At 40.8% G+C, this 26,028-nt stretch overlaps 1 protein-coding gene across 50 annotated transcripts in view; it reads right to left on the reverse strand.

Moving 5' to 3' along the window:
- HNRNPC (heterogeneous nuclear ribonucleoprotein C) overlaps positions 1-20,234 on the reverse strand; it is a 43,848-nt gene extending 23,614 nt beyond the window's left edge. For 8 of the 50 annotated variants that reach the window (XM_035260046.3, XM_035260041.3, XM_035260033.3 and 5 more), the window contains exons 1-2: positions 20,106-20,234; positions 13,843-13,868 (exon numbers count right to left, since the gene is read on the reverse strand). The gene's annotated coding sequence lies outside the window, so the exon portion shown is untranslated. Of the gene's footprint in view, positions 1-13,133; positions 14,364-19,432; positions 19,479-20,105 lie in introns of all 50 variants that reach the window. The other 42 variants (XM_078334507.1, XM_078334500.1, XM_078334490.1 and 39 more) reach the window with 10 other exon arrangements.
- Positions 20,235-26,028: the final 5,794 nt, after the last annotated feature.

Consider the following 26,028-nt stretch of genomic DNA (forward strand, 5'->3'; position numbering starts at 1 on the left):
CAGTCTGGACAACATAGTGTATCCCAGTCTCTACTAAGATAAAAAAAACTAGCTGGGTACGGTGGTGATTGCCTGTTATCCCAGCTACTTTGGAGGCTGAAGCAGAATTGCTTGAATCCGAGAGGCGGAGGTTGCAGTAAGCCAAGATCATGCCACTGCACTCCAGCCTGGGCAACAGTGTGAGACTCCGTCTCAAAAATAGAATAAAAAAGAGGTAACATAGTGGTAGCACTCTAATTTCTATTATACACATGGACGAGTGTGTTTTAAGCCACAGCTTAAAAGCGAAAAATAAGTAAAAACTCTATCTAGTTGGGATAGAAGCAAACTTGTCAATTTTATTTCCAACTGTTCATTCTAAGTGTGAGGTGCTACCATGCCTCTTCACCCTTTTAACAGAGGCAAACCAATCTTGGATTGTGAATCTAGCTAAAATTTGAAAAAATTAAAATACTCCATTTTCATTAAGTTGACTTTAAATCTCAAGTAATTCTACTTGGAAAACGTATGCCACTTCACATTATGTGGATGGAGATTATTTACATAAATAAGGTTCAAGTGGTTCACAAACAGGTTACAAAAGCCCTGGAATTCCCTGAGAGATAAGCTAAGATGAATTTAAATGCGGAATCCAGCCTCCAGCATCCTTGCTTTTTAATCAGGTCACAAGAATTTCACCTTTGATGGAACGAGTTTGAGGCATAGGAGATTAGATTACTGGACATGCCCTCAGTGCCACTCAACCCAACAGTTTTCAGTGTATCTTGGCTTATTTACTGCAAAAGTACACAAGTAAACAAAGCACAAGATGCTTCTGAGAAATTATTTCACCAACCCCTGGCCACCCCTCCACATAAGCTTATCACGTTATACTTAAAATACATTATCCATTGGTTCAAGAGAAAAAAAAATTTAAAGATGCTGTCACTTTCACTTATCAGATATTATATCATACTAGAGACAAAGGAAAATACATATTACATCAGATTAGGAAATTCAGAACCCTGCCTTACAATTTCCTTTATTACTTTATCTTAAGACCTAAACAACTCCTTGCATTCAATTCAACTTAAATATCAATTCCATATACTAAATATGCTATATGTAAAATTTCCCTTCTTTGCAAAATTTCAAAGACAATAGAGGCACTAGATGGCAGCAACGAGTTATCAATTTTTACTAAATCTTCTGTATTGCAAAGTTTTCAGTCATCTGTAATTTCCTGTTAAGTTTCTCAACATTCTTTTTGGATACGATATATTCTTCTGCATACTTAGCTTACCATCATTTGATCTATGTTGTCTAAAATACTTCAACTCCTATTTTGCTTATTTAGGTCGAGGTACCCTATCCCACATTATGCTCTGTCTCTGGTCACCATTTTTGTACTCTGCTTCTTATGGATCTTTATTGCTTCCACCTAACCCCCTCTGGCCTCTTCAGAGGCCAAGCAATGCCTAGGAAAATATGTGCATTTTAATTTACACCACTGCCAAGAATCACTGGCTCATTTAATAAAAAATAGGTATCTCAAGGTAAATACTCTGTGAGAGAAATCTCTGGGAAGGAAGGTAGTAGTACATGATGATATTACTAAGACATTTAAATATTAGAACTAAGAATACATAAGACTTTGTAAATCACGGGGGGAAATGGTAATTCAATAAATGGTACAACGAGGCAGCCATCTTGCACAAAAATTGGAACCAATTCCACTCTATATACTAACATAAATATAAGTGGATCAAACTTTCCATGTAAAAAAACTGCAGTAAGTCTCAAAAGTAAAAAAAAAAAAAAAAAAAGACAGGAAATCCTGTCATTCGTATTGATAAGTATTTTTTAAAGGTTTTAATATTTCATTAAAAACATGTGGCCCGGCGTGGTTGCTCACGACTGTAAATCCCAGCACTTTGGGAGGCCAAGGCAGGCAGATCGCGAGGTCAGGAGTTTGAGACCAGGCTGGCCAACAAAGTGAAACCCCGTCTCTACTAAAAACACAAAAATGTAGGCAGGCGTGGTGGCAGGCACCTGTAATCTCAGCTTCTCAGGAGGCTGAGGCAGGAGAATCACTCCTGGGATTCACAGGAGGCAGAGGTTGCAGTGAGTTGAGATTATACGTTAAAAATTAATATTTCATCCAAGTCACGGCACCAAAATATACAAATAAAGTAAAAAGTTAGTATTTTATCCATATCCAGAATAACTACTCCAGTAAGAAACAATAGAGTAGTTCAAAATTACTTCATTAAGGTCAATAAATCTTGACTGAGAACTGAAATAAAGAAAACATGCAATATACAAAAAAATAATACACAAAGGTCCTGTTATTTCTAATATTAACTTATCTATGTGAATGAAAGTAACAACATAGTATGACTACCTGTATACTTTAGAAATCCACATTTAAATATTTAGGGGAATCGTGTCTTCAGTCAGCAATTTCCTTGCAAATGGTTCAGCAAAAATAAAAGAAGCAGACATGGCAATCCTGGTGGAAGGTACATTAAGAATTCATTATACTGTTCTATTTTCTTGAAAACATTGAAGGAAAAAAATGATCCTATGACAGATCTACCTGGATTTGTGAAGTATTTCTGAATGTTAATCTTTTTAGCTTTTATAACCAAGAATTAAAGAATGGTTACATTATGCCAAGATATGGTATGATCTGCCTAAGAGTTCTGATAATTCAAAGCACAAATCTCAGGATAGCATATATATTTCCAGCCTGCCAGCTTTGAAATTACTTGTTCATTCTATTTGTAATTTAGAAGTCACTTCAAATTTTACAAATAGAATGTCATTTTTTATATTATTTCCAATGTAAATTCTATGTGGCTACACTGTGGTCTTCAGCACTCTCCACTAAATATCAAAAAAACCACTCCTTGTAATTCACAAGCAAAGTATTAAAAAAGGAGTGAAAAGTGTTCTAGATTTGTTCTTTTCAATGTGCTTACCAGCTTGGCCCAACATAGTGAAATCCACAAAAGACCTCTAAATATTTAAATGTGGATTTCTAAAGTATACAGGTAGTCATACTATGCTGTTACTTTCATTCACATAGTAGTAGGGTGAAACTCCTTTGTAGCTCCCAGATGGTGATGATGCTATGCTGGAGCACAGCCTATTTTCTGAATAGAAAGGCCAACATTTATTTAAAAGACTTCATTTCCTTATTGTCAATTTTAAAAATAAATTTCAAATAAAATAAATTTTAAAATAAAAGTTTCAATTTTATCAGTGACCTCAGACTGAGCATGAGCTGTACCAAAGTGTACTCTGGTCTTTTAAGAGAATCCTTGGGGCTGGGCATGGTGGTTCACAACCGTAATCCCAACACTTTGGAAGGGAGAGGTAGGCAGATCACTTGAGGTCAGACCAGCCTGGCCAATACAGTGAAACTCTACTAAAAATACAAAAACTAACCGGGAATAGGTGGCGGGTGCCTGTAATCCCAGCTACTTAGGAGGCTAAGGTAGTAGAATCACTTGAATTCAGGAGGCAGAGATTGCAGTGAGCCAAAATCATGCCACTGCCTGGGCAAGAGAGTGAGACTCCGTCTCGAAATTAAAAAAAAGAATCTCTGGAGATACATGTATTAGAAAAAACAGTCTTTCTCAGATTTTAGACATACTATGCTTTTCTTATTGCTCAGCAACACCCCAGTAGCATCTGGAGAAGCACACACCTATCACCTCAAGTATTTCTGCAGAAATACATGTTTAATAAATGTCACATATAGAACATAAGTAAGCTCACATCAATTGAGACTGGGTTTTCTTGCCAAATGAGTCTGTCAAATGCAAAATTTTTGAGATTAAAAAATTTCTAAATTATGGATAAAAGATTATTTAGGTGTAACAAAATAATTTAGCAGTTCAGAATCACTTTTAGTAAGCATATCTGTCATATAAGTACTGCGCGCTAACTGATTGCGCCACTGGAGCATACTAATAAGGGTATCTGAATTAAAGTTACTACACATTCTCTTAAACAGCTAAAACAGGAGATTATGTCTAAATTTGAGAATAAAATGCATAATCACCAATGAGGATAACCGTAAGACCCCCAGTCTTTTTAATTTCTCTCTCTCTTTTTTTTGAGACAGAGTTTCGCTCTTGTTACCCAGGCTGGAATGCAATGGCATGATCTCGGCTCACTGCTACCTCTTCAGGAAATTCTCCTGCCTCAGCCTCCTGAGTAGCTGGGATTACAGGCGTGCACCACCATGCCCAGCTAATTTTTGCATTTTTAGTAGAGACGGGGTTTCACCATGTTGACTGACCCGCCTCGGCCTCCCAAAGTGCTGGGATTACAGGCATGAGCCACCATGCCTGGGTTTTTTTTTTTTAAGACGGGTTTTCACCTTATTGGTCAGGTTGCTCTCGAACTCCTGACCTCAGGTGATCCGCCCGCCTCAGCCTCCCAAAGTGCTGGGATTACAGGGGTGAGCCATCGCACCCAGCCAAAGACCCCGACTCTTAAGAAAAGTTCAAAATGTACCTTTAGTAAACAACACTTCCATAATTTCAGACAGAACGTACTATGTTAGCAAAAGAACAAAAACAAAAACAAAACCCACCAAACCACTATAGAAATAAAACAGCATTGGGGGATGCCTTACTCAGTTTTCAGAGTAGTATTTTGATAGTAAATGGATTTGTTGGGTTTTTTTTGAGACAGAGTTTTGCTCTGTCACCCAGGCTAGAGTGCAGTGGCATGATCTTAGTTCACTGCAACATTTGCCTCCTGAGTTCAAGTGATCCTTCTGCCTCAGGCTTCCACAGGGGTGCACCACCGCACCTGGGTAATTTTTTTGTATACTTAGTACAGTTGGAGTTTCACCGTGTTGTCCAAACTGGTCTTGAACTCCTGGCCTTAAGTGATATGCCTGCCTCAGCCTCCCTAAGAGCTGGGATCACAGACATGAGCCACCAATTTTTTGTATACTTAGTAGAGGTGGAGTTTCACCATTGTCCAGACTGGTCTTGAACTCCTGGCCTCAAGTGATATGCCTGCCTCAGCCTCCCTAAGAGCTGGGATTACAAGGCATGAGCCACCACGCCAGGCCTCTATATACATTTAGTATTAAAATACTTAAATTATTAAATGTTTTTGGTGGGATAATTGTGGTTAAGTCCTATTCCTTTTAAAAATATACGCTGATACTAAAGTGGCTTTGTTTCCCTTAGTATTGAAAATATACATATATATGTATGCACACACACACACTGAAGTATCTACAGATGATATATATCAAGGATTTGCTTCAAAATAACATGGGAAGAGGGTGGATGGGTAGCTGTATGTATAAACAAAAAGACTAGCCAAGGATTATTAAAGGGGGCCAAGTACATGGAAGTTCATTATACTATTCTCTTTAGTGTGTGTGAAATTTTTTCACAATTAAAATATATCACCAGCCAGGTGCAGTGGCTCAAGCCTGTAATCCCGCAGTTTGGGAGGCCAAGGTGGGTCGAGTCAGTTGAGGCCAGAAGTTCTAGACCAGCTTTGCCCAACATGATGAAACTCCATCTCTTAAAAAAGAAAAAAAAGATACCACCGAAGATGTGTACCCGAAAAAAATTACCTATGAATCTCAAACTATACAGAAATATAGTCAACACTGTAGTAACATTTCACTCAAAATCTCTACCTCCCATCAACATTTTACTATTCAATTAAAAGACTTATCAAACCCTTCAGTCACTGAATTAAGACAGGGTCAAATCTGAAAGCAAAAGATACAAAGTAATTCACAAAACCAGAAATTAAGTACTTGTGGCCACTAACACTGCCAATGAATTGCTAAACTTAATACCGCCTTCTGGTAAGTGAAGAACTGTGCATACTCCCCCCACCCCCACCAAAAAAAAGTAAAATGTGCATACCCTTGAACAATTATAGTCCCTTTCCTTAAAAAAAAAAAGAAAGAAAAATATGTGTAAGTGTAGTTTTAAGATTGTCCAAAGCTTTTACCAAAGAAACAAATCAGGAAAGGTACAACAGTGTATTGGTAAAATATAGTGCAAGTATGCAATGTACCATGTATTACTAAATAGTCTATTTAGTAGTAGCTACTACAAAATTTTCAGAGATCTGTATCTTCTAACATAAGCTTTATACACGTTAAATTTTAAAATATTACTTAAATATATGTGCCGTATGACGATGCTTTTTGAACACTATATGTGCCCCCGAAAAGCCTGGAAGCACACACAAAATGTTATCTTTAGACAGTTATACTAAATAAAACTTCATTTTAAACAGCATAAACAGCTGTATAACTCTAGATGAATTCCACAAACTTAAGGAAAATAGCAAGAGAAATTTTTCTTCTAGCTCTGAAGCTGGAAAACCCACTTATATGAAGATGGTAGTATTTAATGGATGAACATAGGGAATTACAATGCATTATGAATTGGCTAGAGGAAAAATTTTCTTCAAACTGTACTCTACCGAACTCCTGTTATGACTAGCCAAAAAACCTAAACCTTGTTCAATGAACTCCCAAAGTTTTTTCAGTTTTGAGATCAACTCAGGAGCCTTAGGTCAATATGATCAGAAAACAGGAAGAATATTTCAGACTGTGAAGTCAGAATCAGATTAGGTAGAAATTTTAAAAACCAGATGTTCTCTAAATCACTATGGCTATCTCTTACAAATAGCCATGCTTTCTCAATAGAGAATAAATATTTTTAAAATAGTCGGCCGGGCGCGGTGGCTCAAGCCTGTAATCCCAGCACTTTGGGAGGCCGAGGCGGGTGGATCACAAGGTCAAGAGATCGAGACCATCCTGGTCAACATGGTGAAACCCCGTCTCTACTAAAAATTACAAAAAAATTAGCTGGGCACGGTGGCGCGTGCCTGTAATCCCAGCTACTCAGGAGGCTGAGGCAGGAGAATTGCCTGAACCCAGGGGGCGGAGGTTGCGGTGAGCCGAGATTGCGCCATTGCACTCCAGCCTGGGTAACAAGAGCGAAACTCCGTCTCAAAAAAAAAAAAAAAAAAAATAGTCAAGTGCCTCCAAATGTTGATTACAGGCAACACAGCAGTCGATGTGCTCAAATGCTAACCTGACTCATTTTATCACAGCTAAACCTGTTAAGGAAGTTGTTTTCCACTACTAACATTGCTTACTAAACCCCTATTATAGACTAGCTATCCTATTTATACCCACATAGAATTAGAAGAGCTGATATACATAAGCTTTTTAATTAAAAGGAAACCACTACATTCGTCATTATAATAGCACACAGAGCAAAAGTTTTAAATCTCCTAAATCCCACTTCTTGCCCAGAGGCAATCAATGTTAATTATTTAGCATATATATTTCCAGATATATCTCTGTCGTTACATAGCAGAAAACAAATTCTATAGTTGATGGTAAGTGCTGAAGAGTACTTAGGAGAAAGGGAGCTTAAAGTGTTAAATGAGTAAAGACAAATCACTAAGGTGGGAAAATCTCAGGCCAGGGGTGGTGGCTCATTTCATTCATGATATGATATACCATCTATAAGCTGATTTCCACACTTAGGATCAACAACCTATAGTTACTTCTTTTTGAATGATACCAATTCAGTTACCTACGTGACTGAGTATCAACCTAAAAGTGCAAAACTCCTCCCGTTCTTTCCTTAAACCAGTTTAATGAAACAACAATTTTTGTGTCACTTGGGCCAAACATTCTGGCTAGTCATCCTTGGCTTTTATTCATCTCACCTTTGGCCTATTAGAAAATCATGTTGGAGTGTGGTAGCTCATGCCTGTAATCACAGCACTTTGGGGGCTGAGGACAGAAAAGACCAGTAAAAGGACTGAACAATGGGGCACTCCAACAGAAAGAGATTTAACAGTAACATGGAACAAAAACCTAGAAACAAAGTAAAAAAAAAGCATTTCTATTTTTTTTTTTGAGACGGAGTTTTGCTCGTTACCCAGGCTGGAGTGCAATAGCGCAATTTTGGCTCACGGCAACCTCCGCCTCCTGGTTCAGGCAATTCTCCTGCCTCACCTCCTGAGTAGCTGGGATTACAAGCATGCACCACCATGCCCAGCTAATTTTTTATATTTTTAGTAGAGACGTGGTTTCACCATGTTGACCAGGATGGTCTCAATCTCTTGACCTCCCAAAGCACTGGGATTACAGGCATGAGCCACCGCGCCTGGCAAAAAAAAAGGATTTCGAGGAAGGGATCGCTGACTGGTTAAATGGCACCAACAGGTTAAGTGAGACGAGGACGGAAAAAGGACCTGGGCTTAGTTAACAAATCCAAACAATTTTTTTCCAACTAAAATCACTTTTTACTGTTTTATGATAGTCTAAAAAAATAAAAAAGGAAAGCTCCCTTTCATTTTACATTAAGAGACAGGGTCTCCCTCTGTCACCCAGGTTGGAGTACAGTGGCACAATCATAACTTACTCTGACCTCAAATTCCTACATTAAAGCAATTCTACTGCCTCAGCCTCCCAAGGAGCTAGAACTACAGCTGTGTGCCACCATACCGAGCTTTGTGTACAAGGGGTCTTGCTATGTTGCCAGACTTTCCTGGCCTTAAGCTATCCTCCAACTTCAGCATCTAGGATTACAGGCATAAACTGCTACGTGCTTGCTTCCCTATTAATAAGCAATCCCAGATACAGTAACATTTTAGCACCAAGATACATCTACCTAAACAATGTACTATCTTGCACATGCACATATCTTCAAGACACTGAAGGTGTTGTGAATTCAAGGGCAAAAATGTATCAACATAGTATTTACTTTAAAAACGTTTAAAATAAAAGTCCAAAGCTTTCTTTGGAAATTTAACCGAACTAAAATGTTTTTCTAGAACGTTCAACATATCAAAGTGATCAAAAGAGTCTACTAAGATTAAATGTTGTAATCTGCAGCCTTACTCCTTGGGTAGAATCCATGCTAAACCACTTAAGCAGTCTAACTTTAAGCAAGTTACTTAAATTCTGTACTCCAATACTCTCAACTCTAAAGCATGAATAATAATAGTATTTACTCCTACTCAAGGTTTTGATGATGATTAAATAAACGCAAACTAAGAACTTTTAACCATGGTGGACACAGCCAGGCGCGGTGACTCATGCCTGTAATCCCAGCATTCTGAGAGGCCAACATGGGTGGATCACGAGGTCAAGAGTTCGAGACCAGCCTGGCCAATATGGTGAAACCCTGTCTCTACTAAAAATACAGAAATTAGCCAGGGGTGGTGGTACATGCCTGTAGTCCCAGCTACTTGGGAGGCTGAGGCAGAAGAATTGCTTGAACCTGGAAGGCGGAGGTTGCAATGAGATACCACTACACTCCAGCCTGGGTGACAGAGCAAGACTCCAACTTAAAAAAAAAAAAAAAGTGGTAGACACATAGTCAAAAGTTTAGAATATTCTGTAAGAGAGAAATTAAAGTTCTGTTACTTTTTTCTTTCAACTCAGAAAGCCATTATATGACCCAACAAAGTGTGACAAATAATAAATAGTTTCCTAGAGGCTGATCAGTTCTCAATCTTATTCAGATTTATCTTGCTCATTGATAAAACAATAAAAACTCATTTGAAAAACCAGAACAAGTTATTGTAAGGCCTCTGATAATTATTTTCAAGAGACTGAGGCAGTGGCCTACTCCAACAGGTCTCCTAACTTCCTGCCCTACTTTTACCCTCTTATAACATTCCCCACACAACAGCCAGATGAACCAGATCTCTTCTTGAAAATCCTTCAACAGACTACTTGTGCCCAAGAAAAGATCTTAAGACCCTATAAGGTCCCGTGCTAAGAATGTTTGGTCCTTGCCTACCTCCAACTCCATCCCTCATCTATGTACTCTTGGTAATTATTTTCCAGTATTCTTTCTTTCTTGGTGGTCAGGTTTTTTTTCTACTCATTATCTGTGCTTTCCCATACGGTTTTCTTAGATTCAGCTTCATTAGCTACTTTAAGGTTCCTTCCCTGGCAGCATCCCCCAAATTTCATGTTCTAATTTTGGTTCCCTTGCTATCTTCTCATTCATCCTGTTCTTTTCCTTCATTGATCCTGACAGTGAAAATGCCATTTGTTTACTTTGTTTCTTCCCATGATTTTCTAAATAAATACTTGAATATTTAATAAGTGCCTTATACTTAAATGTTGACATCTCCAAGATGTTTAAAATATTTTTTCCCACCCTCTCAATCTGCTTCCTTCATTTACATTCCCAAACAGAAGCTAGAAACCAGCAATCATACCAAATCTGTTTTTTTGTCCATCTTACCAAATGCATCCTGAGATGCTCCTAAATTTACCTCCTAATCTCCATCACTTCAGCATTACCTTTGTCTAGGCCAGGTCATTCTTCCTTGGATTTTACTATCTCCCTTATACATAATATTCTTCCTTGGATTTTAATATCTCCCAGTGAGCCTTGTTAATGTCACTGCAGTCCAGCCTGGATGACAGACCAAGACCCTTTCTCAAAAAATAAAAATAAAAAAGGAAAATCTGATGCCACTTTCCAGTTTAGAATCTTTCTTAAAATGGCTCACCATAGGCCGGGCGTGATGGCTCATGCCTGTAATCCTAGCACTTTGGGAGGCCCAGGTGGGTGGATCACCTGAGGTCAGGAGTTCAAGACCACCCTGGCCATCATGGTGAAACCCCGTCATTAAAAAAGAAAGAAAAATGGCTCACCATTGGTTTCTGGATAAAATATAAACTCTTTTGCATGGCATTCGAATTTTTATTATCTGGCCTTAATATTCATTCCAGTACCCTACCTCTCTTAAAAGGATCCCCTTATGTGGTTAAGGTCAAGGAGATAAATTTATACATTTAAAATTGTAAATAAAAATAAGAAAGAAAAGAATCCCCTGACCTGTATCCATTTCTGCATGCTTTCTTTAAAAAAAAAAATAATAATAAAAGGGATAGGGTCTCACTGGGCGTGGTATCTCACACCCTTAATCCCAGCACTTTGGGAGGCCCAGGCTGGTGGATCACCTGAGTTCAGGAACTCAAGACCAGCATGGCCAACATGGATGGTGTCTACTAAACCCGGTTTCTACTAAAAATACAAAAATTAAGGCCGGGCACTGTGGCTAACATCTGTAATCCCAGCACTTTGGAAGGAAGCAGATCACAAGGTCAAGAGTTCAAGACCAGCCTGGACGACATAGTGAAACACCATCTCTACTAAAAATACAAAATTAGCCAAGCATGGGGGTGCACGCCTGTAGTTCCAGCTACTTGCGAGGCTGAGGCAGGAGAATCACCTGAACCTGGGAGGCAGAGGTTGCAGTAAGCCAAGATCCTGTCATTGCACTCCAGGCTGGGCAACAGAGCAAGACTCTGTCTCAAAAAATAAAAAAAAAGTGATGGGGTCTCAGGTCTCATGCCTAGAGTGCAGCGGATATTCACATCACACACTACAGCCTCTAAACTCCTGGGCCAAAGGGCCCTCCTGCCTCAGTCCCCAACTATTTGGGATTACAGGCTTATAGGCAGGTACCAATACCCTCAGCTTATTTCTGCATGCTTCAAAAGGACCTGTGTTTGCCTTTCATCATATATTGACAGTATTCCAGTTGTGAAGCCCTTAAAACACAATAAACTATATTCTGTTGAACATATCTTGAAGAAAATAATAAAAAAAAACTGTATTTTATATCCCCAAACAGAACATGTCCCATATGTGTGTAGAATTAACCAAGAGTAAATCAAACTAAACCTATAGTGAACAGTTTCCATACATTGACAGCAGCACATTATTTCTACTTTCTCATACAACGGAGGGAATCAATAAAGCTTGCACCTATTTGAAAAAATTTTAAAATTCCAATTCCTTTTTTAGATACCATCCAGGAATCTTTAACTTTCTCCCACACTGTTTTGAGTGTACCTCTGGTGTTCACTTTAACTAGATTTTACTCTTTTCATCCGAGTATGGTAAGGGGGCAAGTTTTTTAATTTACCCTAGTACAACAGCACCAAATACGCCTTCAAAAAATTACTCCAAGTTAGATGCAGTGCCTCACACTTGTAATCTCAACACTTTGGGGTGTCAAGGCAGGAGGATCACTTGAGCCCAGGAGTTCAAGACCAACCTAGACAACATAGCAAGACCCTGTCTCTACAAAAAATAGAAATATTTTAAAATAAAATTATCCCCCCAGCTTGAAATAAGAGCAACTCTAAAATGGTCATCAAAACATTTTGCCGTAGTGAGTAAAATAGTATGGGTTGTTAAAATTCTTACTCTTTAGCTATCCACATCTTTATTAACCTCTACACCATTCCTGTGAATAATACAGAATTCATCCCTTCTTACCATCAAGAACACACTGAAGTCCCCAAAATCTAGCTGGGACTTGAGTCACTATTGTAAATGGGGACAGTCTTAGACAGTTCCTGATTGGATGTAGAGTTTAAACAGATTTCCCTGCTTTCTGAGGTCAAAAAGCCTATCCTCCAGTGAGACGGCGTTTTTTTTTTTTTTTTTTGAGATGGAGTTTTGCTCGTTACCCAGGCTGGAGTGCAATGGCGCTATCTCGGCTCACTGCAACCTCTGCCTCCTGGATTCAGGCAATTCTCCTGCCTTAGCTTCCTGAGTAGCTGGGACTACAGGCACGCGCCACCATGCCCAGCTAATTTTTTTTGTATTTTTAATAGAGACGGGGTTTCACCATGTTGACCAGGATGGTCTCGATCTCTTAACCTCATGATCCACCTGCCTTGGCCTCCCAAAGTGTTGGGATTACAGGCGTCAGCCACCGCGCCCAGCCCAGAGACAGCATTTTAATATTGTCATATCTCTTATGGTTTGACTCTTGAAATTTTAATGAGATAAAAATAATCTAATATGTTGTCTTGTTGATAATCACTAAAACTAGCCACTTTCATTTTAAACTTCAGCTGCTATTTCCAAGAATCCAAAATGTTCAAATCAGCCCAAGTTAATTAGAAACTCATTCCATTAGTTTACAAATAACCGAGGTGGTCCCCCTTGGGAAACAACTCAAGATGCACACACAAAACGTTTGCATAGTCCAAGTACTTCCAGAGGCTATGACCTATACACATCAACTAAACTTAAACGGGTTTATTTCCTAGTCTTTGTAATGAATCCAAGTGGACCTCACACCTCTTACCATCACCCAGGAAGGGTGTGCATCTGTTCCGAAGGCCCCCCTGGCTCCAGGTCATCCTGGCTGCTGCTGCTCCAGGCTGGGCATCCATGTTGCTGCAGCTTGTGGTTTGTGAGGGGTAGTGTACAGGAAAAGCAGGATGGGATTTCAAGGGAAACAGGAGGAAGATGGCTTTCAGGGAAAATGCCATCACGATCATAGTGTTAAGTAGTACCACACACATTTTATTGCAGCACAGTTTAAAAATTTAACAAATGAAAGATTAAAAATAAAAAAACAAAAATAAAAAAAATTAAAAATACAGACGTCCAGAGATGCTCTAAAACAGTTAAGTTAAAGATCAGGAAAAATAAGGTCATAGACTTAACAGCCAGTAAAATTCTTTCAGTGTGGGGAAGGGGATGAGGGCAAGGGTGGGGTTGGGAGAGAAAAGGTTTATGTGATCAATCCACTTAAAAATACTAATGCCTTCGCTTTCTCTCCCAAGATGCAAAACTCCAAAGTCAATCAGGAGGCCGGAGAAATTCTTAGAAACATTCAGAAAAACTCGATTTTAATCCGGTTAAAAATCATCAGTGTCATTATCATCATCATCATCACCATTATAAGTATTAATATAATAAGTAATAGTAACTAGTAACAACAATAAAAAGGAAATCAGCGGAAAGTCAGGAAAAATGTTAAAAAAAAATTGGAATAACTTACTGTAGCTGAAGATCAAAAAAATCTCACTGTAAAAAAACAAAAATAAAAATAGCCCAGATTAGAAAAACGGGAGGTGTAAAAATATCAAGTCAGTAAAGTTCATTTCTTTTCTCTTTCCAAAAGCAGTTTCCACAAAAACCGCAAGGATAAGTTCTCAGTAGCAGACAAGCAAAGCCCTTTCCACATCATCAATCAATCTTAAAAATACACGAGGAAGTAGAGAGGTCAGTTTATGAGAGGCTAAAAGGCTCCTCCTCCTCTAACCCAACTGCTGCAGAAAAAATAGAAATAGAAATTTTAAAAATTACATCTTAAATCCAGGTCCCGGTCTTGGAAACAATTAAAAAAAAAACACCTGTACATTTGCCGCGTAGTGCACACCAAGTTGCATCATTATGTTTAAAATGTCTTTATAAAATCAGTTTTGGAATGGGAATGTGTGTGTTCTGGAAGGGTGGGGAAGGGAGGTTAAAAATCAAAGCTGAGCTCCAGTGAGTAGGGATGGGGTTCGCCTTGCTGCCCTGTGAAAGGAGAAGGGACAGATTGAGTCAGAGTTCCTCAGAAATGTTGTGCCCTAAACCCCCAAGACAGAAACATCTGTCTGTTGCATCTAACACATTTTGGTAAAGCATTAACATTTCACTGGGATGGGATGGCCTCCATAGAATCACCTCTACCAGTGAGTGTTTTCACAATTCTTCAACATCAATGACTAAAATTAACTAAATCCATGTCAATATGCCCTTAAGGGGCTCAAAAAGAATCCACATTCAAATATTCATCTTCATAATGTGCAGTTTGGGCAAAGAAAATACAGAAAACCGGGCCAACAGAGATGAAATAGTGAGCAAATGTTGAATTTTGAGATCATAAAAAGTAAGCAGATTCATGGGTTTTAAACTTAGTGGAGTTTTTTCACTATGAGTAACAGACTGAAGGTGAATGGCCTACCATGAAGCTCTAGAGATGACTCATCTATTCTCAAAACCAGTGAGTGATCAAACCACAAGACCTAATTAGGTTCTCCTGTTAGGGGAAAAGATGTTTTAAATAAAGGGCACATTATTCTACTCACTGACAAAACGAAAAAATATACAGATGGAAGAGAAAAGACCTATGGCTACTTAATATTTCATGTCATAAAATAAGTGAAAAAATTACTGTCCTGCCAGGTATGGTGGCTCACACCCGTAATCCCAGCACTCTGGGAGGCCGTGGCGGGTAGATCACCTGAGGTCAGGCATTGGAGACCAACCTGACTATCATGGAGAAACCCTTTCTCTACTAAAACTACAAAATTAGCCAGGTGTGGTGGCACATGCATGTAATTCCAGCTACTCAAGAGGCCCAAGGAGGAGAATTGCTTGAACCTGGAAGGTGGACACTGCAGTGAGCCAAGATGGTGCCATTCCACTCCACCCTGGGAAACAAGAGCAAAATCCCTGCCGCAAAAAAAAAAAAAAAACAAAAAAATTCCTGTTCATAAGTGTAACACTTCGTTTCTGTATTCCACCCTTTACTAAGTAGCATCTATAGTTAATTTCAAGTTATGGATTCTAAATATCTGGTATATAATACCATACTAAAAATTCACAACTGTTTCATCAGCTAAAATAAAAACTGCAATTAGACTGTAGCTCCTTAGGCAAACAAACTAGCTGCACTCACTTTTCAATTTAGCCATTAAGTCTTTATTCTCCTTTGAAAATTTCAGGAAATTAATATATTTTAAGGCCGGGATGGGGGCTCACACCTGTAATCCCAACACTTTGGGAGGTGGGGTAGAGCATGGCTTGAGCTCAATAGTTTAACACGAGCCAGGGAAACATGGGGAGACCTTGTCTCTATCAAAAATAAAACATTAGCATGATATGGTGGCCCATAGTCCCAGCTACTTAGGAGGAGCCTGAGGTAAGAGGATCACTTGAGCCCAGGAGTTTGAGGCTGTGGTTAGCTATGATCATGCCACTGCACTCCTGCCAGGGTAACTAAGTGAGACCCTGTCTCAAAGTTTTTTTAACTGAGCTTTCAGAAGTGTTCCTTGAGCCAACTATACACGAATGACTACAGCAGCAACCGGTACTATAACTAAAACCGTAAATTGTTTTAAAGTAGAACAGTGTAGGAATGACAGGTTAATTTTTACATTTGATGTGTGAAACTGTACAAATGTACAAACTGTAGAAAGTCTGTGCAGAATTGTAGGAAATGTACATGTGAATGCTCTTGTTTATGAAATAGTTATGGTGAAACATTCCATTTTCTTGGAACCAGAACCCAAACCTGGTACACAATTTTTAGGATATGTAACTTTACAGCTCAACCACACCAAATCCTTTGTACATGTGCCACAAAATATAGGCTTAAAAAAGAAAAATGTGAAAAGCAAGCATGTCTATCTTTTGATGTCAAGAAGTTATCTCCCAAGATGTTACTTACGTTAAACTGGTGCTATCACTCATAAAAAGACCAACTTCAGTACCATTTTCGATCAAGAGTATTCCTAGAGGCTGGGCGGGGTGGCTCACACCTATGATCCCAGCACTTTGGAAGGCTGGGGAGAATGGATCACCAGCCCTCAGGAGTTCAAGGTCAGCCTGGACAACATGGCGAAACCTCGTCTCTACCAAAAATACAAAACATTAGCAGCACTACTCAGCAGGCTGAGGTGGAAGGACCCCTTGAGCCTAGGAGGCGGAGGTTGCAGTGAGCTAAGATGCACTCTAATCTGGGTGACAAAGTGAGGATCTCAAAAAAAAAAAAAAAAATTAATACTTAAAAAAAAAAAAAAAAGGCATCCTTAGATAAAACTCAAGAGACAATTTTTAATAAAAGTATCTCTAAGTTATTCTTTGTCAAACCTGCCAGAGGTTTGCATCCCTTCTTCTCAAAGGGTACCTCTCAGAATGACTGATACATGAGCTTCATCAACTGGAACTTTCTAGAAGTGCAAATTCTCAGGCCCCACCCCACACTTACTTAATTAGAAACCCTGGTGGCAGAGATCACAGCTATCTGTTTTAACTATTTTGATTCTGATGTCAGCTAATGTTTGAGAACTACTGTGAAGAGTTTAAATGGGGAATCCCTGTTATTCCCTCGTTTAGAATCAATTCTTTAGACAAAGTGCCTGCCCTTCCAGTGTCATGTGACAGAATCAGGTTTGAGCACTAAATGTTTTTGATACAATATAAATGAAACCAAAAAAAATAAGCAATCACAATAAACGTCCCAAAGAAATCTTTTTTCCTGTTATGTTAATAAACCCAAATACTGAGAACACCTGCAGATGCTACACCTCGATGTTCTGGTTCTCACCAGTCAATCCTCTAGTAAATCTAATATGCACAAAACCAAACTCTTCCTGTTTCCAAAGAGAACACATGAATATACGTACTAAGTAAGAGCAAATAATGCTCCCCAGAGACAATAAATTATTTGAAGACTGAAATAGTAATACTAGTTAGTATTATAGTCATACTAATTAAAATAGTAGTAATACTAATTACTATTTTAATAGTAATTAGAATAGTAGCAATAACTACTAACTTAGAAAACTGGCCGGGTGAGGTGGCTCACGCCTATAATCCCAGCACTTTGGGAAGCTGAGGCGGGTGGATCACTGAGATCAGGAGTTAAGAGACCAGCCTGGCCAACATGGTGAAACGTGCCTCTACCAAAAATACAACAATAGCCAGGTGTGGTGGCGCACGCCTTAATCTCAGCTACTCTGGAGGCTGAGGCAGGAGAATCATTTGAACCCGGGAGGCGGAGGATCGTGCCATTGATTGCATGCCAGCCTGGACAAGAGACTCAGTCTCAAAAAAAAAAACTGCTTACTGCTTATAATAAAACTATATCTGTACAATATTTAGTCTTCTGGACACAAAAAACTTGAATTAGAAACTAAAAATTCAAATAGGTTAAAAAGTATTAAATCCTCTTATGTGAGCAAGGATTAAAATCTAGTTCTAACTCCTAGGCAAACTGTTACACACTCCCAGTCAACACCTCTCACATTCACCACTTAAATATTAAACTTTAACAATTCGCCCCTTAGTATTTTAGAGCAACTAGCTACTTTGGAATTTATTCTGTTTCACACAGCCATTCCAACAAAAACAAGGTCGAATGCCCTCTCAAATCCTCTAGAGATTTAATTACAAACGTAAGCTGTTTACATTCTCTACAGAAGGAATTATCAACCACAAAGTATTCCCAAGAGTGGCACAGGCATGGGGGGAAAAAAGGTCAGAAGACCTGCATCTTGGCCATTCTTCTTACACTTTTCCCGCTAGCCAATGTGAAAATGTTACTAAATGCGTATCTAGTTGAGAACACACCTAGAATTGTGATATAAATCCAGTGGCAAACAGTTCCTGACATTAACTCAAAAAAATTGTTCGTACCCAGATATACATATTGACCGGAAAGAACCCGTATTTCTAATGCCTCAAAGGCAAAGTGGCCTTCAATCAATTTCAATTACTATTAACTGTTCTTAAATACGAATTTCTGACATTTCTCTTTGCCAACATTATTTTTACTACCTATACGATTTCCCAATTAATTTTTGCCCTTATTTCATTTCTAACAGTTCAGCACAATGATAAACTTTAAAATCCACGTATAATACAGATGTTTAGGCCATAAAGGGTCGCGATGTCTTTGATTCTTATTTTACTTCCCATCAAACAGGTTGCCTTATGGATGAATTTCTTACTCTGCGAAATTAAACTGTGCTCAACAGCTTTAGTTTGAAATTAACAGATTGTGAAAAATAAGCTTAACCAAATCTCATGTGAGAAATACAAATCGATTTCCCAGATAAATGTGACACCGAAGATTATAGTTTTTTAACTTAAATTTTTCTATCAAATTTCAGTACCTAGCAAGTAATAAGCACCGTAGTATTTGCTTAATATAACTTAGCTGTGATTTTGTGCCGAAGTTTAGGTGGACGGGAAAACTAATGCCAGAATATCCTGAAAGTCAAATTTTGTCATCTTACACGTAGAAAGTTACATTAATAAGAAATTCGAGTCTTTTTTTTTTTTGAGACGGAGTTTCGCTGTTGTTACCCAGACTGGAGTGCAATGGCACGATCTCGGCTCACCGCAACCCCCGCCTCCTGGGTTCAAGCGATTCTCCTGCCTCAGCCTCCCGAGTAGCTGGGACTACAGGCTGTGCCACCATGCCCAGCTAAGTTTTGTATTTATAGTAGAGACGGGGTTTCACCATGTTGACCAGGATGGTCTCGATTTCTTGACCTCGTGATCCACACGCCTCGGCCTCCCAAAGTGCTGGGATTATAGGCGTGAGCCACCACGCCCGGCCTCAAATTCTCAAGTCTCGTAGTATTTTTCCTAAGTGCAATTTGGGAATTTCCAGTTACCTCGTGGTTTCCGTCATCAGGTTCTTACAAAGATTCAAATATACTACTTTGAGAACCCGGTATCCATTAACTAGGTAAAAATCACTCGACTGACCTCGTGGTCAAATTCCTTACTAGTTCTGCTAGTGACTTAATATTCCCCTAACAACCAACACTTTTCTGCCTCAGTTTCTGAGAAAGAGAGTTAATACCTACCTCAAGCAAAGTTCCACTAACTTATATATTTCAAGTGTTTTGTAACCTGCAGATGAAAAGTCAGCTGTAATTAATATAATCAGATCACAACATTTCCTTTTACAATTCTAAGTAAAAATAACTATTTCGCTCTCCATCATTTGCTCATAGAGAAATAAAATAAAAAGTTATCAGTATAATGGTAAATCTTTTGTTAAACCTTTCTCGTAGGCCACGCGGCAACATCCAGGATTTAAAGGCTCGTGGTGCATCTACTTGGTAACCGTCCCCCTCCCCCTCCCTCGATTTTTACATGTAAGAAGAACGGAGGTAATAGAAGACATCGGCGCTACGTTAACTTCGACTATATTAATGAGCATCGCGATCTTCATTTTCATGATCCCGGAGTCGTGACGGTCGTAGAAAACGAAAGGAAAGCAGCCGTTAACACAGGAAGAACGAAAAAAGGACATTTTCACTGCCAATCGTGGCCTAGAGGACACTAGGTTAAATTTACGCCGAGGTTGAGGCCTGTAAAACTGCCTCCCGCTTCAAACCTAATCCCCAAACGCAAACAGAATAAATGAGGGCCTGGTTAGTTAGTAGGGGGAAGGGTTCCCTCATTTTGTCTCCCACACCCCCTCTGATTCCACAGACACCCAGCCCCCTCCCTGCGTCCGCCCTCTCCACTTACCAGGAGGGAGGAGGGAGAAGAGATTCGATTCTGAGTCTCCTACTCCCGGGTTCTACGTGCAGAAGCCGACTGCTGCTGGAGGTCGGCAATGCGGAGACAACCGCTCAGTCTTCGACTCTTCACAAAATGGCCCCCGAGTCTCCTCTGCCGCCGAGGAGAAGGCCTAGTCCCCGCTCCAGTCCCCGCCCCACTCCTGAGAATCTTCCTATTGGCTGTGCGTTTTTTCGCTCCCGCTGCTAATTAGACAGTTCTACCGCTCCTCAGAATTCTATCCAATCACAATTAGCAGTGGGTTAGACTAATCCGGAGAATTTCCACATGCGTGAGAGAAACTAGGTTATAATTGGTGAATTTTCTTGTCACTTATCGCCTGAGGAATGCTTATTGGTCATTGCACGGGACAACCCTCTGGGTGGAAACTCGCCTTTGTATCGCGCACCGTCTCACATCCGGGCATCTGGGATATCTGATTGGCGGCCGCAGTGTCCTATCACTGCCCGTTAAAGTGCCCAGTAGCAGGTCCTCCCAGACCTCGGATTTCCGGTGGCGCGGGGGCTAGGAAGGGGTTGAGAGAGGCGTAGTTAGGTGACGGGCGCAAAGGATCCGCCCTAGCCCCGGGCCTAGGAAAAAAAAGCGCGAAATGAAGCCTCCGCCGCGCAATGTGAATAAAGAAAGGGCTTTTCTTAAAATGACGAGGGGGCAAAAAAAAAAAAAAAAAAAATGACGAGGGGGCAAGGATGACTAGGCCGTTTAAAGTGTGTAGAAAATTAACCAGCCCTGTAGTTTTTCCAACCCAAGATTTCCTTTTTCAGTTCCAGATCCGAGTGTCGGTTACCTTGTGCTTCTCAGCCTATTAAACCCTTCTTCCTTGTTCCACCCAAACCAACTTACTTCCTTATTCCTTTCCAGTATAAAAAGTAGCCGGGCGCGGTGGCTCAAGCCTGTAATCCCAACACCTTGGGAGGCCGAGGCGGGTGGATCACAAGGTCAAGAGATTGAGACCATCCTGGTCAACATGGCGAAAACTCGTCTTTACTAAAAATACAAAAAATTAGCTGGACATGGTGGCGCGTGCCTGTAATCTCAGCTACTCAGAAGGCTGAGGCAGGAGAATTGCCTGAACCCAGGAGGCGGAGGTTGAGGTGAGCCGAGATCGCGCCATTGCACTCCAGCCTGGGTAACAAGAGCGAAACTCCGTCTCAAAAAAAAAAAAAAGTAAAGGAAGTGCAAAATCCCGGCCTCTGGCCCTAAGGCATCTCACTAATATCTTACTTGCCAGCAAAATTGGCCCATCCCTCCGAATCTGATCCCCTTAATTCCCCTCAACTTAAAATGGTTTGTCTCCTACCTACCCCTGTCATCTCCTGCCAGTCCCTCTGATTACATTTTAGGAACTGCACGCAATGTAGTAGCATCAGCTCTACTAAGTGAGCGATGTCGTTTTTGTTTTTGTTTTTTTTAGAGGTGCAGTGACACAATACTGGCTCACCGCAACTTCCGCCTTGCAGGTTTGAGTGATTCTCTGCCTCAGCCTCCCGAGTAGCTGGGATTACAGGCGGCACCATCAACCCGGCTAATTTTTGTATTTTGAGTAGAGATGGGGTTTCACCATGTTACCCAGACTGGTCTTGAACTCCTGACCTCAGGTGGTCCACTGTCTCGGCCTCCCAAAGTGCTGGGATTACAGGGGAATAACTCATTTATTCTTACTAAGTGGATAAAGCAAGGTACAAAACACTAAATCATGTAATTGCATTTGTATACATTTGTAAGGGATGTATGAATATGTGGATGCACTTTATATATTCCTTTTTAATTAATTTTGAATTCCAGAGAGATTCACAAGAAAGGTAGCTGTGTGGCCAGGCTTGGTGGCTCATGCGTGTAATCCCAACACTTTGGGAGGCCGCGTGAGCAGATCACTTGAGGTCAGAAATTCGAGACCATCCTGGCCAACATGGTGAAACCCCATGTCTACTGAAAATACACACACACACACACACACACACACACACACACACACGTTAGCCAAGCGTGGTGGCCGGTGCCTGTAATCCCAGCTGCTTGGGAGGCTGAGGCAGGAGAATCGCTTGAACTCAGGAGGTGGAGGTTGCAGTGAGCCAAGATCGTGTCACTGACTGGGTGACAGAGTGAGGCTCCCGCCTCAGAAAAAAAAAAGGAAGCTGGTACCTTTGGAGAGTGAACTTTTTATCTTTGTATTGATACCTGTTTCTGTATTGATTTTATGTTTTTTGCCATATGCATGTATTGCTTTAAACTTTTTTTTTTTTTTTGGAGACGGACTCTCTGTCGCCCAGGCGGGAGTGCAGTGGCGCCATCTTGATTCACTGCAACCTCCGCCTCCCAGGTTCAAGCGATTCTTCCGTCTCAGTCTCCTTAGTAGCTGGGATCACAGGCGCACGCCACCATGCCTAGCTAAGTTTTGTATGTTTTATACAGGTGGGGGTTTCCCATGTTGGCCAGGCTGTTGTCAAACTCCTGATCTCAGGTGATCCGCGTGCCTCGACCTCCCAAATTGCTGGAGGCGTCCCAAAGTGCCGAAATTACAGGCGTGAACCACCGAGCCCAGACGCTTTAAACTATTTTTAAAAGCAAAGACAAAAGGTATGGGAGAAAGTATATACTAAAGTGTTAGTAGTGGTTTTCTCCTGGTAGGAAAATTGCCTGTGGGACTTTTTAAAAAAACCTTCTTGTCCTTTTCTACATTTTCCAAGTCATCTACTTTGAGCAAGTAATCAGAGAGAGAATATCCTACGAGTGTGTAAAGCCTCGACTCAATTGCCACATTGCAATTTATTTAAACTTCCCAGACCGGGCGCGGTGGCTCACGCCTGTAATCCCAGCACTTTGGGAGGCTGAGGCGGGTGGATCACTAGGTCAAGAGATCGAGACCATCCTGGTCAACATGGTGAAACCCCATCTCTATTAAAATGCAAAAAATTAGCTGGTCATGGAGGCGCGTGCCTGTAATCCCAGCTACTCAGGAGGCTGACGCAGGAGAATTGCCTGAACCCAGGAGGCGGAGGTTGCAGTGAGCCGAGATCGCGCCATTACACTCCAGCCTGAGTAACAAGAGCGAAACTCCGTCTCAAAAATAAATAAATAAATAAATAAATAAATAAATAAATAAATAAAAATAAAATTCCCTCGGCCAGGCACTGTGTCTTATGCCTTTAATCTCAACACTGTGGGAGGCCGAGGCGCTCGGATCACAAGGTCAGGAGTTCAAGAACAGCCTGGCCAAAATAGTGAAACCCTGTCTCTATTAAAAATAGAAAAGTTAGCTGGGCATAGTGGCGGGCGCCTGTAGTCCCAGCTACTAGGGAGGCTGAACCAGGAGGATTGCTTGAACCCTGGAGGTGGAGGTTGTGGTGAGCCGTCATGGGCCATTGTACTCCGGCCTGGGCGACAGAGTGAGACTCCGTCTCAAAAATAAAAAAATTACCTCATAGCACCATGGGTAGTTTTACACTCCTCTTTACTCCCTTCCTGGATGGTAAGCTCTTTTGATGGCAGAGTTTCATTCTTACCCTTCAATATATTGTCCTTGTTTATTGCCTATTAATTGCGGGACCTTAAACAGAAAGTGTTTGAAATTTGTATTAATTAACCATTAACTTTTTATCAGGGGAAATAGCTATTTTTCCAGGACAAGCAGATAGACTGTCCTTTATTCTCTTTCTTTGGAGATGAGGTCTCATTCTGTTGCCTAGGCTGGAGTGCAGTGGCACGATCCCAGATCATTACAGCTTCTACCTCCCAGTCTCAAGCAATCCTCCCACCTCAGCCTCTGGAGTAGCTGATATCACAGGTGTGCACCACCACGCTGGCTAATTTTTTTTAAATATTTTGTAGAGACAGTGTCTTTCCATGTTGCCCTGGCTGGTTTTGAATTCCTAGGCTTAAGCAGTCCTCCCTCCTTGGCCTCTCAAAATACTGAGATTACAAGTGTGAGGCAACATGCCATCCCTGTCCTTTCTTTGTTATATATATATATATATATATCCATATATATATATATGTATGTATTTTTTAAATGCATTATTTTTATTATTTTTTGAGGTGGAGTCTTGCACTGTTGTCTGGGCTAGAGTACAATGGCGTGATCTCGACTCACTGCAACCTCTGCCTCCTGGGTTCAAGCGGTTCTCCTGCCTCAGCCTCCTGAGTAGATGGGATTACAGGTGTGTGCCACCACAGCTGGCTAATTTTTTGTATTTTTAGTAGAGACAGGGTTTCACTATGTTGGCCAGAATGGTCTCAAACTCCTGACCTCCACCCACCTTGGCCTTCCAAAGTGGGATTACCACACCCAGGCTCTTTGTTGTATATTTTATGTAGCACTTAGAGAGATCTGGAGTCTGTAAGGTCTGGTTGACATGTAATTTATATTATTATTTGAGATAGAATTTCACTCTGTTGCACAGGCTGGAGTGCAGTGGCACTATCAGGGCTCACTGCAACCTGGATCTCTTGGGCTCAAGAGATCCTCCCACCTCAGCCTCCTGAGTAGCTGTGTCTACAGGCATGTGCCACCAGACTCGCTAAGTTTTGTATTTTTTGTAGATATGGGGTTTCACTGTTTTGCCCACGCTGGTCACAAACTCCTGGGCTCAAGCAATCCACCAGCCTGGGCCTCCTAAAATGCTGAAATTATAGGCTATCCCACATATCGCCTCTTAAGTAAACAAAAACTGTCTAAAAAAAAAAAATGAAATTACAGAGCTCTCTCATTTTAGCCAACACTGCTTTATACTTTTTTTTTTTTGAGACGGAGTTTCGCTCTTGTTACCCAGGCTGGAGTGTAATGGCGTGATCTCAGCTCACCGCAACCTCCGCCTCCTGGGATCGGGCAATTCTCCTGCCTCAGCCTCCTGAGTAGCTTGGATTACAGGCACGCGCCACCATGCCCAGCTAATTTTTTGTATTTTTAGTAGAGGCGGGGTTTCACCATGTTGACCAGGATGGTCTCTATATCTTGACCTTGTGATCCACCCGCTTCAGCCTCCCAAAGTGCTGGAATTACAGGCGTGAGCCACTGCGCCCGGCCTACATTTTTTTTTTTTTTTTTGAGACAGTCTTGATCTGTTGCCCAGGCTGGAGTGCAGTGGCCCAATCTTGGCTCATTGCAGCCTCTGCCTCCTAGGTTTAAACAGTTCTCCTGTCTCAGCCTCTCGAGTAGCTGGGAAACAGGCACCCACCACCACGCCTGGGTAAGCTTTATATTTTTAGCAGAGATGTGATTTCACCATGTTGGCCAGGCTGGTCTTGAACTCCTGGGCTCAAGCAGTCTGCCTTCCTTAGCTCCCAAAGTGCTGGAATTACAGGCCTGAACCACTGTGCCTGGCCAACATTATTTTTTAAAACCAATCCCCTGTTGAAGACATTGAAGTAGTTTCTAGTTTTTCAGTATCGTATCTCAATTCTTTTATTTATTTTATTTTATTTTTATTTTTTTGAGGGGGGCAGGGACATAATTTTGCTTTTTTGCCCAGGCAGGAGTGACGTGGCCCTATTGAGGCTCACTGCAACCTCTGGAGCAACCTACTCTCGAACTCCTGGCCTCAAGTGATCCACCTGCCTATAGTCCTAGCACTCTGGGAGGCAAGGCCGGTGAATCACTTGAGGTCTGGAGTTTGATACCAGCCTGGCCAACATGGCAAAACCCCGTAGCTGGGCGTGGTGGCTGGCACCTGTAATCTTAGCTACTTGGGAGGCTGAGGCAGAAGAATCACTTAAACCTAGCAGGAGAAGTTGCAGTGAGCAGAGATCACACCGTCGCACTCCTGCCTGGGCAACAAGAACTAGAGTCTGTCTCAAATAAATGAATAATATAAACAAACAGGCAACAAAAAAAAAAAATCTTTGATCACAGACCAAATGTGGTGGCTCACGCCTATAA

The sequence above is a fragment of the Callithrix jacchus genome, chromosome 8 (genome assembly GCF_049354715.1).
Source record: "Callithrix jacchus isolate 240 chromosome 8, calJac240_pri, whole genome shotgun sequence".
Classification (NCBI taxonomy): domain Eukaryota; kingdom Metazoa; phylum Chordata; class Mammalia; order Primates; family Cebidae; genus Callithrix; species Callithrix jacchus.